We start from the raw sequence: 21,016 nt of genomic DNA, 5'->3' as shown, positions 1-21,016 counted from the left end.
CGGGAGGAAATTAAAAGCAGAATAAAAATGGGAAATGCGTATTATTATTCGGTTGAGAAGCTTTTGTCATCTAGTCTGCTGTCAAAAAATGTGAAAGTTAGAATTTATAAAACACTTACATTACAGGTTTTTCTGTATGGTTGTGAAACTTGGACTCTCACTTTGAGAGAGGAACAGAGATTAAGGGTGTTTGAGAATAAGGTTCTTAGAAAAATATTTGGGACTAAAAGGGAAGAAGTTACAGTAGAATGGAGAAATTTGCACAATGTTAAACTACACGAGTTGTATTCTTCACCTGGCATAATTAGGAACATTAAATCCAGACGTTTGAGATGGTCAGGGCACGTAGCACATATGAGCGAATCCAGAAATGTATATAGAGTGTCAGTTGGAAGGCTGGTGGAAAAAAGATCTTTGGGGAAGCCGAGACGTAGATGGGAGGATAATATTAAAATGGATTTGAGAGAGGTGGGATATGATGATGGAGATTGGATTAGTCTAGCACAGGATAGGGACCGATGGCGGGCTTATGTGAGGGCGGCAATGAACCTCCGGGTTCCTTAAAACCCATTTGTAAGTAAGTAGGTAAGTAAGACTGTACTGAAGTAAAAGTAATGTGATACCACACTAAAAATAATACATTTTAATAAAAGCATTCAGAAAGGATAAAATGTGTCCATTTATTTTAAAAATTAACAGTAGAATAGTAGATTAAGGTGCCTGAATAGCGTATTTAACAGTAGATGGAAGCACTGTCATCGTCCAGTCAGCAGATTGTCAGTCGGTCATTCGGTCAATTTGTCATCCAGCAGTCGCGAGATCTGCTAGTCAATCAACCAGTCAATCAGTCAGTCGATTAAGAGATATATCGGTGTGTCTGTCAGTCGGTCATTCGTTCAATCGGCATGTTGATCGGTCTGTCGTTCGGTCTGCAGGACTTGTTCAGTAGGTCAGCAGACCGACCGGAAGATTAGCGACTGAACTCGGTAGAATTCTTACATATGGCGTCAGATTTGATAAATTGATTTTAGTTAGTAATTTTACGAAGTATAGAGAAAGAATTAAGTTTTCTATCTGTCCCCATGACAATTTTTGCTTGTGATTGAAATGAGGTGATATTGCCAGCTAAATGAGTCCAAGGTTATCCAGCATTTGCTCTTAATGGGGTGAGGGAAAACCCCGGAAAATTTCTCAGCCAGTTAACTTGTCCCAACCAGGATTTGAATCCGGGCCCGCTTGTTTCACGGTCATGTTTGCTTTCTTAATATGTGGTCTCAGGTCATTATGAACACATGAGCAAGAAGTCTCTTTATATGTGAATGTCGACGAAGTGGATTAGTCCAAGAAGAGTCCACATAATACTCGTATGTACAATGTATGTAACTTCTTATTTGAAAGAGCTTATTATTATCATTGAGGGGAGGGGTTTGTAATATACAAAGAAAAAAAAAGTTATCTAGCTGTGCTTTGACATGGACGCGAAACAGATGTATGCACAGTACATTCGTCTACTGCAGAAAGTCAATACAAGGCTGTATTGCATACAGATGGATAAATAAAATGAACATTTACGGGAATTCTCATGTTCTTTTTTACAGCATACCAATTAAATAGCTAATTGTCTGGTGGATCAAAATCAGTTTTCATATTTGTCTTCTTTTTCACTATACGAAATAAAAAACAATAGGGGATTTTTTTATGAAATGCATTGGATTGCAATAAACATCCTTATTCTTCCTATGTAATTAAGTTCGCAGGTTCTATGTCATGTTCGCACCATACCTTGTGACACACATCACAAATGTTACAAAACTATTGTTCATTAAAACAACTGAAAGGTTATTTATAACTAGACTTCGTTGAATTGCCACACGCAGCATGCAATCAGTTGCCGATGTACGGTAGTATAGAGGAGGTGAGCGACAGCCCGGTCTCGTAGTATAAGCAGTTCGTGTTAAGAGTTGTGACCGGTTCAAATAGATATAGCAGCTACAGCTAATGTATAGCTATGTAAGCACTTGTTTTTGCATTACTGTGGTTGGAATGGTCAAAGCTTAACATTTGTTCAGTGCAGACAAGAATTCAATCAAACATACCACAATGAGAGTGTTGCTGTTCCAAACAATTGCCCCTGGAATACCCTTACCCCCGCAGCCAGTCTTGACCCGTTGGAAAACGTGGTTGGATGCTGTTAATTATTATGCAGAATATTACGGAAAAATAATGGAGGTAATTGATGCACTGGATAGCACAAACAGTTCCGCTGTTGCACCTGTAAAATCATTGCCTTTTGAACAGTTATTGGAAGATATTCTGTTCATTGATTCTCATTTTAAAATCGTGTCCAAAAGCATCATCCTATTAGAATCGTCTAAACTACAACTCTCAGAAGCCCTTAATATAGTGTATAAAGTATCACAAACCGTTATCCAAAATAACAATTCACTAATTTCAGAAAAAGTGAAATGTAAGCTGAGAAACATTATTGCTAAAAATTCTGCCTATTTACAACTTCGTATTATAAATGATGTACTATCAGGTCACGACAAGACGTCTGAAATTGGTGTACTAAAAAGTAGTGACTTTCCGTTCTTGAAATATGCACCTATTACATCGTGTGATGTTGAACGTACATTTTCCCATTATAAAAACTGTTTGAGTGACCATCGGAGGAGGTTCACTTTGCAGTCGCACAAAATGTACGTAACTCTTCACTGCAATGCACATATTGAAGGATGATGCGAGTATATTACATTAAATTTTAAGAGTTAATATATCTCGCTACAAAATAATTGTGTATTTACATGTTTAGACATTTCCTACTTCAATGATCATTCATTATATTTCTTGAATGCAGGATACAGGTTTTATTATAACCGCAGTATACTGCTCAGTGTTTACATCAGAGGCATACGAGTATTCCATCCGTTGCACGTCCCCTGCTCATACAATCTATACTGCGTATGTAGTAAACCTTACGATTCTCGTGGCAATTCCACGAAGTCTATTTATAACATTGAGTTTCTTTACCTACATAGACTACATACATACATACATACATACATACATACATACATACATACATACATACATACATACATACATACATACATACATACATTTAGTGTTATCCCCAGGAGCAGGTCTTTCACTGCAAACCCAGCATTCCTTGCACGGAGCCATTGAAACCTACATATTGCTTTTGATCTCATTTACAATACCAGGTTATTTTATACAGAGATTGAAGTTCTTCCCTACTTCTTATTCTCTGTCTGTCGTCATTTTTTACAACTCCAAAGATCTGGTCTGACAACACTTCTATATATTTTTAATTTCAAATCTCTACATAGACCTCCGGCCTTGAAAATTCTACGTAGGGCTAAATAACATCTGTTGCCAGCAGCTGTTCTAGTTTTTGTCTCTTCTCTCATATTATTGTTCTCCATTATCAGTGAGCTTAGATATTTTATGTTCTGCTAATTTTGCTATATTGCAACTGAGAGATATACTAAACACCAATATATTGATTTCAATTTACTATTCAGTTGCTTATGCATATCTCAGTTATGCTGTTTTCTTATGGGGTGACTCTACCAATGTTAATAGGATACTTATTGCACAAAAAAGAATTATACGAATCCATTTTTAAATTAAAGAGTTTTGACTCATGCGAACCTTATTTTAAACAATATAAAATTTTAAAATTTCTATCCATTTATATTTAAAAATGCCTAATTTTTTTAAACAAAATGAGAATAAATACAATAAGAATTTAGATTAGCATAATTATAATATCATGTCATTTTGTGGGAAATTCCCTGTACCAAGCAAAATCTGTTTGAATAATAAAATAATAGAAAGAGTAAATACCTTCACTTATCTTGGCTATACACTATCACCTTATGATGAAGTAGATATTGCTGAAAAAATATGTAAATATAATAAAACAATGGGGATCATTAATAAAATCATGAAACCCTCACTAGTACAAAGACACACAAGAATAGGCTTGTATAAAACCTTAGCACAGCCAGTATTAAGCTATGGTAGCGAAGCGTGGACTGTGAAGAATAAAGATGTCAGTAGAATAACAGCAAGTGAGATGAGGTTTATGAGAGCAACAGCTGGATATACTCGCTGGGATCATAAAAAAATGAGGACCTAATGCAAGAACTTCAAATAGAACCCATTATGCAGTTCATCAGCAAATATCAACTTCAGTGGAAGGGTCATCTCGAACGAATGAATCGATGCAGAATTCCAAAAGCACTGCTTCATTACCATCCATATGGCAAAAGATCTCTAGGCCGTCCAAAGAAGAGATGGACTGAAAATTCTAGTTTGAGACCGTAACAGGCCACTTGGCCTAATACTTGTTAGGAAGATGATGATGATGATGATGATGATGATAATACACGAAATGCACATCTGTTCTCAATAAAAGATCATAGACTTGTGAAATATGAAAAAACGCCTGCCTATACTGGCATTGTGTTTTTTAATAAATTACCATTGCAGATACAATCTTTACCTTATGCAAAATTTAAAGTGAAAGTTAAACAGATTTTAACTGATCAAACTTTTTATTTAGTAAAAGAATTCTTAAATCACAAGTTATGATATATGCAATTCTACTTGATTATATTACTCATTTTAAATGTATTTTAACTTGTAGTGTTTTTAATCTTATTGTGTTTTTATTTATTATGTAATTGACATGTACATCCATGTATATGGCCATGTATAGAATAAACAATCAATCAATCAATCTATCTATCAATCATTCAACCAGTAGCTGAATATAGCATCGAAATGTCTTCACTCGTTTCGCAATAAGGGGCACAGCGCCTTTATGCTCTGGCATGCTTACTAGTATGTATAACAAGAAATGGACAACAGAATTGTGTTCTCCTGAAGGAAGTAGCAACATACGTCCCTACCATTGGGACAAACCTGTGTGCATTATATCTTCCATTTATTCGTTGTTTGCTTTTTTGATTTGTTTATTTTTCGACTATTTATCGTCTGCGATCTGCGCAATTACGAGGACCGTAAAGAATGTTATCCTTGGGCCGTTTACAAAAAGAAAACACAATTTCATGGAAAGATTTATTGGAACAGATACAGCAATTGTTGAACCATTTTATACATATTCCCCACCGGAATTGAGACATTTGTCATGCCGTAGGCTCAACTTTTTTATTTCTGTGTCGTAGAAGTCTACCGCCTGAGATCGGAACCAGTGTGTAGATCCTTCCGTAGAAAGACATTGAACTTCCTCATATACTTCGTATTCACCATGTTCTCTTAATCTGTTAGCAATTATTGAGCGGACTGTGTTATGTCTGTCAATTCGCAGTAATTCGCCCTGAGGGCAGAAACCTAACACGTGGGGTAAAGTTTCATGCTCACTGCATCTCCTGCAATGGGTATTGCTAAGGCTTCTACCGGGGACAGTGAAATAGGGAGAGGAGTACGGTAAGGGTTACCTTAATCACTTCTTGTGTTTAACACCTACTTGGAGGATTTTCTGCACCTCTCTGTTGATTCCACGGTAAGACATATTATGTCTCAATTCCAATGGGCAATATGTTAAAAAAAATAGCTCAACAGTTGTTATATCTGTTCCAATAAATTTTTCCATTCAAATTATGTTTTCTTTCTGTCAACGGTCCCAGGGAAACTTATTTTTATGGCCCTCGTAATTATCAGATATGACAAGCATTTCGAATCTCCGTTCCATAAAAATTCTTTCATTTCTTATTAGTGTAGGCCGAATATAGACGTTACACTTCAAAAAACACTACGAATAAAAAATAAAAAAAAAACACATTTAAATATATCACCATTTTGTACAATTTTGGGACAATGATTTGAAATATTCTCAAATAATTAGAGACACAGCCATTGTATTTTGTTCAATACTTTCGGTATGAATTAGTCTACATAATATGTATGAACAAAATTATTTCCCAAGTTTTGGAGGAAAACTGCACACATGAAGATCGACAAAGAATAGGGAAAAAAAAGACCGCGGTGATAAAATACTCTTTTTCGGTAGGTGCTAAGGATGCTGCAAACTTGTAAGTTCGTAAAAGTACGGAAAACCATTCTTACGAATGTTAGTACATTTCCCTTATATCCTTAAATTATTATTATTATTATTATTATTATTATTAGTATTATTATTATTATTATTATTATTATTATTATTATTATTATTATTATTCAGATACTACTACAGGACCAGCAACATCTTTTTACCGATTGGAGATGAGATCGCTGCTAACAATATAGTTACGGGGCATCATTCCCAGAGGAGGACGCTTGGGTGATGTCAGTGAAGTATCAGTCACCTGCTAAAAGCAATTTCGTAATTTGTGTTATATTTAAGCCACTGTGTTATCGGGCTCATTCTTTCTTATACGTAATAATATTTTCTTCTCTACGTACTCTTCTTGTACCAGAACAATGGAAGGAGTCCATAATTGTACCTATTTTTAAAAAGGGGGACAAAACCAACAGTGGTAACTTTCGAGGAATATCACTTTTGTTGACGTCGTACAAAATTTTGTCCAATATTCTTTTGAGAAGATTAGCTCCGTACGTAGATGAAATTATTGGGGATCATCAGTGCGGTTTTAGGCGTAATAGATCGACTATTGATCAGATTTTTTGTATTCGACAGATAATGGAGAAAAAATGGGAGTATAAGGGTACAGTACATCAGTTATTCATAGATTTCAAAAAGGCATATGACTCGATTAAGAGGGAAGTATTATATGATATTCTTATTGAATTTGGTATCCCCAAGAAACTAGTTCGATTAATTAAAATGTGTCTCAGTGAAACATACAGCAGAGTCCGTATAGGTCAGTTTCTATCTGATGCTTTTCCAATTCATTGCGGGCTAAAGCAGGGAGATGCACTATCACCTTTACTTTTTAACTTCGCTTTAGAATATGCCATTAGGAAAGTTCAGGATAACAGGCAGGGTTTGGAATTGAACGGGATACATCAGCTTCTTGTCTATGCGGATGACGTGAATATGTTAGGAGAAAATCCACAAACGATTAGGGAAAACACGGAAATTTTACTTGAAGCAAGTAAAGCGATCGGTTTGGAAGTAAATCCCGAAAAGACTAAGTATATGATTATGTCTCGTGACCAGAATATTGTACGAAATGGAAATATAAAAATTGGAGATTTATCCTTCGAAGAGGTGGAAAAATTCAAATATCTTGGAGCAACAGTAACAAATATAAATGACACTCGGGAGGAAATTAAACGCAGAATAAATATGGGAAATGCGTGTTATTATTCGGTTGAGAAGCTTTTATCATCTACTCTGCTGTCAAAAAATCTGAAAGTTAGAATTTATAAAACAGTTATAGGCCTATTACCTACCGGTTGTTCTGTATGGTTGTGAAACTTGGACTCTCACTCTGAGAGAGGAACATAGGTTAAGGGTGTTTGAGAATAAAGTGGTTAGGAAAATATTTGGGGCTAAGAGGGATGAAGTTACAGGAGAATGGAGAAAGTTACACAACGCAGAACTGCACGCATTGTATTCTTCACCTGACATAATTAGGAACATAAAATCCAGACGTTTGAGATGGCCAGGGCATGTAGCACGTATGGGCGAATCAAGAAATGCATATAGAGTGTTAGTTGGGAGACCGGAGGCAAAAATACCTTTGGGGAGGCCGAGACGTAGATGGGAGGATAATATTAAAATGGATTTGAGGGAGGTGGGATATGATGATAGAGACTGGATTAATCTTGCACAGGATAGGGACCGATGGAGGGCTTATGTGAGGGCGGCAATGAACCTTCGGGTTCCTTAAAAGCCATTTGTAAGTAAGTAAGTAACGTACTCTTCACCAAAGAAATGATGGACAACTCTTGGTGTAGGACTATGTACTAAGTGTGATTCACTCGACAACATTTGCTGTCCTCCGCCGTAATAACTAAGGAATGGTTTTTAAGATGCAGCACCTATCCAGAAATATAGCTGTTTTCATACCGATGGTTTTATTCGTAGATATGTAAATACTTGAACAGAAAAATAAATTATTTTTACTCTTTCTGAGGAGCTACAGAAAATTCTGTAGTCTCAGTTTGCAGAGCAAAACGGGAACTATAAAATGATATATTTATAACATTGTAGCTTCAATAGTTCCCAAGTTAATGTAGCAAAATCCTCGAGAGAAAAAAAAAAACAAATCTAAATTAAACCTATTCGCCAGAACCACAGTTCTCTTTGCGGTCCGCGGATATTATTATAAAAAGGCTCAGATAGCTAGTTGCCATAATGATTCAAATCAATACCCATCTCCTCCGAGTCGCCTCGAGAGAGAAGTTCCATGATGAGCTAAAGTTGTCAACCATCGACGAATTCATTGTTCGACTTCCTAGGAACCTGTACATGGCAGCTTGCGTCAATCCCAAACCGCTCACATCTGGTCTCGGCCGGTATGAGCGTAGGTAACGGAGGAGGCACCAGCCGAGTCCACTAGCTATCCTTATGAGACAAGAGGATAGGGAGGCCGGCGTCATGGATAAATATATTATATATATATATATATATATATATATATATATATATATATATATATATAATATTCATCCATGCCGGCGTCATGCTCAGGTTTAAGTAGATCAGCGATGTCAGACAGGGACTAAACGGAGCGGAGCGCTCCACTAGACTGGTTTCGTGCTCCGGTGTTTCCATAGACATAAGCAAGTTCAAGCTCCGATCTAGCTCCACAACCGGTATTGGAGCTTACAACTCTGACACTACTGAAGTAGATAATCAATGATCTGCTAATGAAATCGCTTGAATACCGCAAACGTTGCTGAAATAAACTTATTTTCAACTCGGGCCATTACAATAACAATGACATCCACCCTTCTTAACTAATGCCCTTGTCGTTAATCGAATCACACTTCAAGAGACTCATCAAAGACTCAATTGACTAGACTAGACGCCAGTTCGGAAGGCGGTCGGCTGCTAGCGTTTGCGTCTAGAGGGACAGATAGTGAGAGAAAGGCAATGTACAGCCACAGTCTACTATATACAGTCACGAAGCTCAATACCTAGTAAATATGCAAACATTAGATAGTTGCTCACCACTAGGATCGCTAATATCGCCTCATTACAGACAATGCGAAATAGTACAGGCACAGTCTATTGTTTCTAGCACCCTCAAAACTCAAGCTTCGTGACTATATGGTATAGCATTGCCACATCGTACATCACGCGCGCGCGCAATGCAAGTAGCTGAGGAGAGAATTTAATTTTAAAAAGACAATAATGACCTTATCCGTTGATTACTGCAAGCATGACAAACCTTTTATCAGAACATTATCAAATCTTGCGTTCTATTAATAATGCTTATACCAAGTTTTAAGATTTTTATGTGCGGTATTATTATTATTATTATTATTATTATTATTATTATTATCATTATTATTATTATTATTATTATTATTATTATTATTATTATTATTATTATTGTTATTATGTTATCACACAGTTTTAATACGAAATGTATACGGTGTATTACTAGAAAAAATGATACACTATTTAAGTAAAAATTGTATTTAGGTCTATTTCTAGGCGCATATTACTTACTTACTTACAAATGGCTTTTAAGGAACCCGAAGGTTCATTGCCACCCTCACATAAGCCCGCCATCGGTCCCTATCCTGTGCAAGATTAATCCAGTCTCTATCATCATATCCCACCTCCCTCAAATACATTTTAATATTATCCTCCCATCTACGTCTCGGCCTCCTTAAAGGTCTTTATCCCTCCGGTCTCCCAACTAACACTCTATATGCATTTCTGGATTCGCCCATACGTGCTACATGCCATGCCCATCTCAAACGTCTGGATTTAATGTTCCTAATTATGTCAGGTGAAGAATACAATGCGTGCAGTTCTGCGTTGTGTAACTTTCTCCATTCTCCTGTAACTTCATCCCTCTTAGCCCCAAATATTTTCCTAAGCACCTTATTCTCAAACACCCTTAACCTATGTTCCTCTCTTAGAGTGAGAGAGGCGCAAATTATTTTAGCTAATTAAATACCCTAAAAAATAACTACGAGTACCATGTTATATTGTCACATATTGGTCACATTTAATATAAATTAGGATTTAATAAATACTCGTATTCAGTACCTGGTTTTAATCGAAGTCGCTGATTCCCTCATCAGTCCCTTCAGATTCTTCAGAGTCGGATTCTCGAAGGTACATATCTAATAGGGTAAACATTGGTAATTTCGTGATAAATTCATGAAAATTAATTTAAAATGCAAATGTGTGAATATAGCCTTATTCCGATTTTCTCATCTAAAAGACGATAATTTGCTGTACAAATCTGGAGACATAAAAGATTGGACATGTTCTTGAACAAGTGCCAAAAACCACTTTTACAACTTAAGCTAAAAGGTTGGTTATTTCGTGATAACCTTGGTAATTTCGTGATATTACATTGATAATTTCGTGAGAGGTAGAAGAATTGTGGAAACATTCATTAAAGTCAAATTAAATTCTCATTTATTGTTACAAGATTTCAAACATAGTAGGGGAAGTCCGTGTAACTTGGACCAGTGTGTAACTTGATCCACCGATGCAATCACTATTTCCAGGATAGTTTGCAAGGTACTTTATACAGCGCTTTGAACCTTCTACATGGTAGGCAACTGTCCATAAATCTCATTATGCAGGGTTGGCTTGACGCGGCCATAACGGTGTCGAACATTCTGTCCCCAAATTCTTCAAATCTTTTCACAATAGTCTGACAGCGTGTTGTGCGAAGACGTTCAGAAATACAAGACTGCCTTATACATACGAAGAAATACCAGTGTTTGAGGTAAGTTGAGTGAAATTTATATCAATGTTTGTAAAGTAGTTTTTACGTAAATAATTTTTAAGTGTTTCTTTTACAATGCGTGTAAATTGAACCATCACAAAGCGTGTAACTTGAGCCAATGCTAAAATGTACCAACCCTTACAATATAACAAATTTAGAAGATAAAATTGTCCATTATGTCTTCACTAGTGTGAATTTCCAAAAATCAGAGGTCAGTGGATGAAAATTTTGCAAGGACATATAATTATAATATTATTTATATAATATTATAAAACATTACTTTAGTTTATTTCAATGTTAATAATATTTTATTTCTTAAATTATGTAATAAAACTTCGTTTCATTTGGCGGGTCGACAATTACAACTTTTTAACGAATTCTGCTTTCGCCATTACTTTACAGATGACTACAAGACAGGCAAGAAAAGCGAAGGGAGTGTATGGGAAGTGGAAAGAAGAAAATCTGCAACTCGCTTTAATTGCAATATCGGAAGGGGTTGGCGTCAATGAGGCTGCACGAAGTTATAATATACCTAGTGCCACCCTTAAAAGATACAACAAAAGGAAGGATGCTAAAATTAGACAGCCCGCTCACCCACTTGACTTGCCACAAGAGGTGGAAAATTATCTTGTGACACATCTTCTGCAGCTAGAAAAAATGTTCTATGGGTAAATACATTACAGCAAAATGCATATTAGGGCCTACATTAGGCCACAACTTAATTCAATCAAACTTAATATAGGCCTAATACTTAATCTGCTTATTCCTTAATTTCAGACTGACACGGAGAAGTGTTATGCAATTAGCATACGAGATTGCAAAGAAGAATAAACTGGCCACTCGGTTCAACAAGGAAACGGAGTCTGCCGGCAAAGAATGGTTTTCCGGCTTTATGAAGCGCCATCCCGAACTTAGCCTTAGGCAGCCAGAAGCCACATCACTTGCCAGGGCTTCAGGATTCAACAGGGTTGTAGTCGGCAAGTTCTTTGACACATTGGACCAACTTGTCGACCAACACAAATTAACTGCTGCCAGAATATTCAACATGGACGAGACATCCCACACTGTCGTTCAACGCCAAGAGAAGATTCTGGCACAGAGGGGAAAACATCAGGTTGGAGCCATTTCTTCGTGTGAGCGAGGTCAGAATGTGACAGGAGTGTATGCCATGAGTGCGAGTGGCTTCTTTGTGCCTCCTATACTGATTTACGCTAGGAAAAAAATGATGGAGTCTCTCACATTTGGAGCACCTCCTAACACCATCTTCCGCTGTCAGGATAAGGGATGGATGGATTCTGACACATTCTGTGAATAGATTAGGCACTTCATTAGAACTGTCAAATCCAGCCCTCAGGAGAAAGTACTGTTGATTTTAGATGGTCACAGTAGCCATACGCAATCGCTGAAAGCGATTGAGATCTGCCGTCAGTACGGTGTGATTATGCTATCTCTACCGTCGCACTGCACGCACCGTCTCCAACCACATCGGCCGGCCCGGATGGCTCAAGCGGTAGGGGCACGGCATGTCCCTATCGCTTGGTCCGAAGGGTTGTGGGTTCGAGTCCCGCCTCGGGCATGGGTGTTGTGATTGTATTAGTATAAGTGGAAACAAAGGTAAACAAACAGATAACTTTCGAAAACGGCCTCTGGCCGGTCCAAATTAAAAAAAAAAAAAAAAAAACCACTGGATGTGTCGTTCTTCAAACCTCTGAACACATTCATGTCAGCTGCCATATCAACGAAGACGAGGGAACTTCCAGGACAGCGGCTGAATGTCCAGCATATTGCCTCACTGGTAGGAGTGGCATTCCCCAGAGCAGCAAATATGCAGATTGCAATGAATGGCTTCAGGCACACTGGTCTTTGGCCTTTCGACCGAAATGTGTTTTCAGAGGCTGATTTCGCGCCTTCTTTGGTGACCGATCGGTCTTTGAATGGTGAGCCATCAGCATCAGCATCTCGGGCAGCAGAAGAAGTGGAAGGAGCAACAACAGCAGCATCAGCAGAGAAAAAGATGGGAGACAATGTGGAGCTACTTTCTGGTCTCACAGAATATGTGTCAGTGAAGGAAATAAGCCCTTTGCCTTCGTCTTCAAAATCTGGACAGAGAAAATCCGGAACGAGATACAATGCATCTGGCGTGGTGCTGACCGCTACGCCACACAAGAATGCTCTGCAGCAACAATCAGATGGGAAGGCCGCAAAGAAGAGAAAATTATTTGATTCGAAAGTTAAGGTGACATCCAAAACACGCTGTGTTATTTGTGGTTAAAGTGAGAACAAAGACTGGATTCAGTGCAATCGGTGTGGAAAATGGGCCCACGAAGAATGTGCAACAATTACAGATGAACTATTTTATTACTGTTTATGTGAGTGAAATCATTGCTTGACACAAATTTTTGTTTAAATAAACAACATTATAGGAGTTAAATGTGTTTAATATGCCTGGTCCAAGTTACACGATCCTCTGGTTCATATTACACGACCCTGGCTCAAGTTACACGGCTTCGAAATTTTGATTAAATTTTATTTTTGAAGTATTAGAATTAAAATTAGTGAAGTCTTATTCTCCTTAGGGATTTATTATGGCAATCTACCATCATAAAAAATTCAGGGACATTTTTCTCAATATGATAAGTGAGTTACGGCCATTCAAAGTTAGGTGGTCCAATATACACGGTCTTCCCCTAATTCCGTTTAATATTCATAGGAAGAAAACATAGAAATACATATCAACACATAATAAGAATGAAATCTACTTAAAAATTGAAATTGTAAAGAGATCTTCTTTGCCCTGAAAGGGTGAACACTTTTATTACGGACTTTACTATAGCATATTGAATTTATTGAATTTTATTATTTCAAATATATACAGAATAAAGAAATATAATTACAAAACAAACAAAGAGAAATACAAATAAAATAATACAAGCAATATAAAAAGAAGATACAGTAGTATTAACAAAATTTGAGACCGAATGAGCAGCGCTCGTGCTCGGTCGCAGTTCAGATATAATATTAAAATAAAAAATAATAATATAAATAAATAAGTAAATTAAATAGGAACTAAAATATAATTACAGCGGCAATGGAATTATATAATATAATATTAACACTATAGAAGAATAATATCGCACGTGAAAAGTAGGGCTAAAATATATTTCAAAATTATAGAATACAAATATAATATAGGTTGACTAATTCATACACATAGGCTATAAATTTATTTAATCAAATTGAAGATATTAACACGTTTCTAATTTTCTTGTTATATGTTAGTGGGTTACATGTTAGAAGTTCTGGGTGTAATTTAGTTAAAGCATTGTACAACCGAGGGCCAAAATTTATGCTATGCTTTAGACCAGCAGATGTGAGACATTTAGGTTCTACTAATGTTGAATTAATATTTCGTCTTGTGTCATAATTGTGTGTCTGTAATACAAACTTATTACGATTTTTATGATAAAATTTTAACAGCGTATACTTATAAATTTGTTCAATATTAAATACATTAAATTCGGAATAAATTAATTTAGTTGGATAATCGAAACGTTTCTTCAAACAAATTTTAATTATTCGTTTTTGTAGTAAATTTAACGGACTAAGATTAATTTTTGTACTTCCACCCCAAACAATTATACCATATTGAATGATAGACTGAATAATGGCCAAATAAACATTTCGTAGAACTCTAATAGGTAAGTAGCATCGAAGATTAACGAATTTATAAATTGTTTTACGAAGCCTCTTACAAAGATAAGTAATGTGATGAGGCCATTTTAAATTCTGATCAATAATGATACCCAGATATTTGACATACGTGGCTTCTTTCAAAGGTGGACATTTACAACTTTTGGGATCTAAACAATTTTCACTGTATATTATTAGTCTATATTTATCGCTAAATTTTAAATTTTGAACACTGACAGCTGTTAACGAAGTATCATCCGCATATATTTTTTTTTAATAATAATATTTATTAATACTATACACTTGAGCTACATTAGGCATTGCAGCCCGAAAGAGCAGAAGCTCGTGCTCGGGCGCAGTTCAGATCAGTTATACAAAATATATCACAAAATTACGAGAGTTCATTGAGCACAATCACATTAATAAATGGTAAAATACATACAGCATGTAATAACAGGGTCTATATACAAATAGAAAATACAGAAGTACATGAATATTAGAGTAACAATTTTAACTCAATTAGCTTAAACAATTAAATAATTAATCTGATTTGTTTCTTAAATCTATGTGTGTTAAGTGTACTTAGCTCAGGGTAAGCTCTAATTAATGTATTATATATTTTGGGTCCAAAATTTCTGCTGTGTTTTAATCCAGCAGTTGTGTGGCATTTGGGAGTATTTAGAAAGAAACTGTAGTTTTGTCTCGTCTGGTATTCATGAGGATCATATTTAAATTTATTGTGGTTTTTATGGAAGTAAATCAGCAATTTTTGTTTATAAATTTGTTCTAGATTTGATACGCCAAATTCCTGAAAAATTAATTTTGTTGGGTAATCAAAAGGTTTATATAGACAAATTTTGATAATTCTTTTTTGGAGCAGATTTAAAGGACGGAGAGTCGATTTTGCCATTCCTCCCCAACCTAAAATACCATACTGAATTATTGATTGAAACAGAGCTAAGTACACAGTACGCAGAACATAAACAGGTAAATAAGAGCGTAGAATGGAAAATTTGTGGATTGTTTTACGCAATCTGTTACACAGAAAGGAGATATGCTTGTCCCATTTTAAATGTTGGTCAATAATAATGCCTAAATATTTAACTTGTGAGGATATACTCAAAGCGTTACATGAGCAAGTAGGTAGGTTACAATCATGTATAGTTATACTTATATTATTATTTATTTCTAGTTGCTCAAGGCCATGTGATGTTAATGAAAATGGTATTAATTTTGTTTTAGAAACGTTCAAAGAAAGTAAGTGAGCATCCAGCCATTCTTTAATAATATTAATACCACTGTTAGAATTTTGATAAGTTTCATTCCAACTCGAACCGCTAAATATAACCACAGTATCATCAGCATAAGAATACAGAGTACCAGAATATTTCTCAATGTCAATTTTAAGTAAATCGTTGATATATATTAAAAACAAAACAGGATCTAAAATCGTCCCCTGAGGTACACCTATATCAATGTTACGTGATTTACTAAGGTGATCATTTATTTTAGTTGCTTGAGTTCTGTTACTTAAGTAAGATTTAAATAATTTTAAAGCAATTCCATTAATTCCTAATCTATCCATTTTATTCAAAAGTATACTGTGATTGACCGTATCGAAAGCTTTTTGTAAGTCTAGAAAAATTCCTAGACATTTATTTCCTACATCTAATTCTTGAATTATTTTTGAGGTAACTGCCATAATAGCATCATCAGTGCACAAATTTTTTCTGAAACCAAATTGATTATCATTTAGTAGTTTATTTTTTTCTAAAAATGTTATTAACCGTGTTTTTATACATTTTTCAAATACCTTAGAGAGACTGGGTAATAGTGAAATGGGTCTGTAATTATTAAGATTACTTTTGTCACCAGACTTGTGAATTGGTATCACCACAGCATGTTTTAGGGCTGAGGGAAATACACCTTGAGATATGCACAAATTAAATATAAAGGCAAGTGGTTTAGAAATAGCTTCGATAATAAGTTTCAGGGTATTTGTTGTAATACCATCAATACCAGGAGCCACATTATTTTTTAAACTGTTTACAATATTAATTATTTCACATTCGTTTACAGGAAACATAAACATAGATGATATACTTTTATTATAAAGCTTATAGTGATGAGTACCAAATACTTTCTTTTTTATATTAGATACGATGTCATGACTTACATTACTAAAATGATCGTTAAATTCATTAGCGATAGTTTCCTTATTTTCAATTGTTATTCCATTTCGACTTATAATTGTCTTTAATATACTATTTTTATTACATTGGGTGTCAGTAGCTTCGTTTATGGTCTTCCAAAATTGCTTTGGATTATTTTTATTTTTGTTAAATTTTTCAGAATAATATTTGATTCTCTGATTTCTTATTACATTAGTGAGAATATTTCTATATTTTCTGTAGTAATTTAATAAAACATTGTTTTGTGGGTCTCGTTTAACTTGCTTAGCTAACTTATCCCTAGATCGTATTGATTTAACAATACCTGTGGTAATCCAAGGTTTAATTTTTTTGTACTTACTTGAGAATTTGAGAGGGACATGATTAGAATATTTACAAATTAGGTTACAGAGTATTTTATAAAAATTATCGAAACATGTATCTGCGTCTTCATTGTAGAATATAGATTCCCAATTAATATTATTAATATTTGATATTAGGCTTTTATGGTTTATAATTAGCTTATAATTGTCCGAAGGTTCAGTGGCTTCTCTGGTAATACTTTTATTACTGAATGACAACAATGCAAAAGTCATATAATGATCTGTTATTGCGCTTGCATATACTCCAGGTATAAAATTTAAGTTATTTCCCGTTTTTAGGAAAATATGGTCAAGACATGAATTGGATGATGGACGAGTAATGGAATTTAAGTATTTCACGTATCCATATTCATGCATGATATTTAAATACGTGTTGCCAAAATTATCTAATCTATTTTCTAAAATTTGAATGTTTATGTCACCCAGAATAACATGGTTGTTTAAATCTTTGTATATTGACAAGAAGCTTTCAAAATTTTTCAGAAATTCATTTTTGCATAGTTTTGGAGATCTGTAAATTGCAGTTAGGTTAACAAGAGTATCATTAATAAGTGTTAATTGAAAATGTATAGCGTTGCAATGGGAAATGTCAATATCACTTAAAGACACTACGATGTTTTCCTTAAAATATACAACTATACCATCACATTTATTATACTTATTACTTTTAACAAATTTTTTATAACCATTAATATCATAGCCAGAGTCATGATCAAGCCAGGTTTCAGTTAGAACTATAATATCAAAGTAAAAGGAAAAATTATTAAGTAAAACACAGAGTTCGGAAAAATTTTTGTTGATGCTACGAATGTTTAAGTGAAATATTTTAAGATCTGATAGAATATTGGTAATATACTCATTGCAGTGAAGTAAATCGTTAAAAACCATTGTGTTATTATTGTTATTAAATTTGCACTGATGGATTTCATTTAATATAGTATTACTAGCCATTTTTAAGTCAATTATATTGTATAATTAAACGTGGTTACCGACACAATAGTATTTACAAATTATTTACATCGTCAACATTAGTGATTTTACTCACGGGGCTGGCTTCATCTTTTCTTGCAAATATCTTACCGTCTCTTGTCCATACAAATTTATAATTCTTCAGTCGTGCTGCATCCCTTGTCTTGTTCAAAAGGTCTCTGGTCACTGCTGTCAGTTGGTCACCTGCTGTGATTCTTCCTTCCGGAAGTTCCCTGTTGACTTTCTTTGTCGCAATCCCAGGGCCGCTGTCGTCTTTCTTGGCCTCGTTCCTGAACAGCTGGAGCCATTCATCACGACTTCTCCTCTTTATATGAATATATAGATCCATTAAATTTTTCTAAATTTATATTTAGCAAATCATTAACATATATTAGAAATAAAATAGGTCCCAAAATTGTTCCTTGCGGTACACCTATATCAATATATTTGTATTCACTAAATTGATCTTCAATTTTGGTCATTTGCCTTCTGTTACTAAAATATGATTGGAATAATTTTAAAACTATACCTCTAACTCCAATAGTATGCAGTTTGTCCAAAAGTAAATTATGATTGATAGTGTCAAAAGCTTTCCGTAGATCCAAGAAAATATCCAAACATTTGTTTCCGATATCTAGTTCATTGATAATTTTTCCAGTAACATTAATAAGAGCATCATCAGTAGAAATATTATTGCGGAAACCAAACTGATTTTTAGAGAGGATTTTATGTTTTTCTAAATAATTTATTAATCTATTCTTTAAACATTTTTCAAGCAATTTGGAAAATGTTGGAAGTAAAGATATAGGTCTATAGTTATTTAAATTATTTTTATCTCCAGATTTGTATATTGGAATTACTATGGCACATTTCAAAACATCTGGGAATATACCTTGCACAAAACATAAGTTAAAAATATGAACCATGGGTTTTAATATATATTTGATAATAATTTTGAAAGTATTATTCTTAATTCCATCTATACCAGGAGCAACATTATTTTTTAACTTCTTAACCAAAATAATAATTTCATCTTCAGTTACAGGGAAAAGAAACATGGAGGAAGCTAAATGTTCATCTGGTGTCTCATTTTGTAGAGAAGAGTTAAAATTTGACTTATTAATGTTAGAAGTAACTTTGTGTCCTATCTCTGAAAAATAATTATTAAATTCGTTTGCAATCTCTTTTCTGCAGTTTAATATTTCACCCTTATCGTTTTTTAACTCCTTGATTGGCTGTTTATTTTGTACATTTACATCTGTAGCTTCATTTATAACTTGCCAGAATATCTTAGGTTCATTTTTGTATCTATCAAATTTGGATTCATAATATTTAATTTTCGTTTTTCGAATGATAAGAGTTAACATATTTCTATATGCTCTGTAGTAATTTTTTAGTTGTACGTTACTTGGATTCTTTTTAACTTTTAAAGCAATTTTGTCTCTTGTACGAATAGAATTAATAATGCCGGCCGTGATCCAGGGTTTATTTTCTTGGATTTATTAGAAATTTTCTGATTACTGTTTATAATAGTATGTTTATCTATATCCTTTATGATTAAATTGTAGAAAATTTGAAAACAGGCATTGGCATCATTACAATTATAGACCGATTCCCAGGTTTCTTTTAGCAAATCTGTAATCAAATCAGGATAATTAATTTGTTGCATATTTTGTGATGAGAGAGTAACAGACGGCCTGGAATTGTATTCATTGTTAGACATATTTAATAAACTAAAAACAATATAATGATCGGTAATAGCACTAGATAGAACGCCAGGTATAAAGCTATAATTAATTTGGGTTTTTAGAAATATAGATCGATGCATGTGCCAGAAATTATTGAAGGCCTAGTGATGGCATTTAAATAATTTACAAAACCATATTCATGAGAACATTAATATATTTACTGCCAATTAAATCTATACTATTTTCTAATATGTCTATGTTTATGTCTCCAACAATAATACGGTTGCGACAACCTTCTAGGATAACTCAAAAGTAATGCATAACATTTGTTTAAAAATTATATTTTTATCCTACAGCATTGCTATTTTCACAGAATGTAGATACATCCTTTAGGAACAAAATGTCACTTTTCCACATAATTCCCGTTCCTTTCAACTGCCTTACGTAACCTAGGAACGAGGGCCTATTGACCAGCACGGTAAAAATCTGGACCAACACGTCTGAGCCACTCTTTACCAGCGTGAATAAGGGAGTCATCTTCTAACCTCGTTCCGCGAAGGGATCCTTCAGTTTACCAAAGAGATGGTAATCGCACGGTGCCAGTTCAGGACTGTAAGGCGGTTGTTTCAGTGTTGTCTATCCGAATTTTCTGATCTGGTCTGTGGTCTCGTGACTGACATATGGCTGTGCGTTGTCGTGCAATAGCAGAACATCCTGCTTCTCCCGATGTCGTCGAACACGACTCAGTCGAGCTTGAAGTTTCTTGAGAGTTGCCACATACGCGTCAGAATTAATGGTGGTCCCGTGTGGCATGATGTCCACAAGCAAGAGTCCTTCTGAATCGAAAAACACAGTAGCCATAACTTTTCCTGCCGAAGGTGCACTTTTGAATTTCTGTTTCTTTGGTGAATTTGCATGATGCCACTCCATTGTCTGCCTCTGTCTCCGATCCAAAATGGTGGAGCCATGTTTCATCTTCTGTCACAATTCTTGCAAGTAAGTCATCTAGCACTTATCATTGACACTTAGCATGATAGCAATCAAACAGAAGCTACACTGAACCCATTGCGTCCACCTTTTATTTTTTGTTATCACATCTTATCTTAAGATTTCTAAAATTCGTATTGTAATACGATTTTTAAAATAGTATAAAATGTAACGCTTAATGCTCAACAAAATTTCGCCTCAAACAGCTAAGATTTCTATCAGTAAAGCTAAGCCTATATGGAGACTAC

Source organism: Periplaneta americana, chromosome 7 (genome assembly GCF_040183065.1).
Source record: "Periplaneta americana isolate PAMFEO1 chromosome 7, P.americana_PAMFEO1_priV1, whole genome shotgun sequence".
NCBI classification, from domain to species: Eukaryota; Metazoa; Arthropoda; class Insecta; order Blattodea; family Blattidae; genus Periplaneta; species Periplaneta americana.
The sequence above is the reverse complement of the archived record's forward strand: the minus strand, read 5'-3'. Positions refer to the sequence as shown.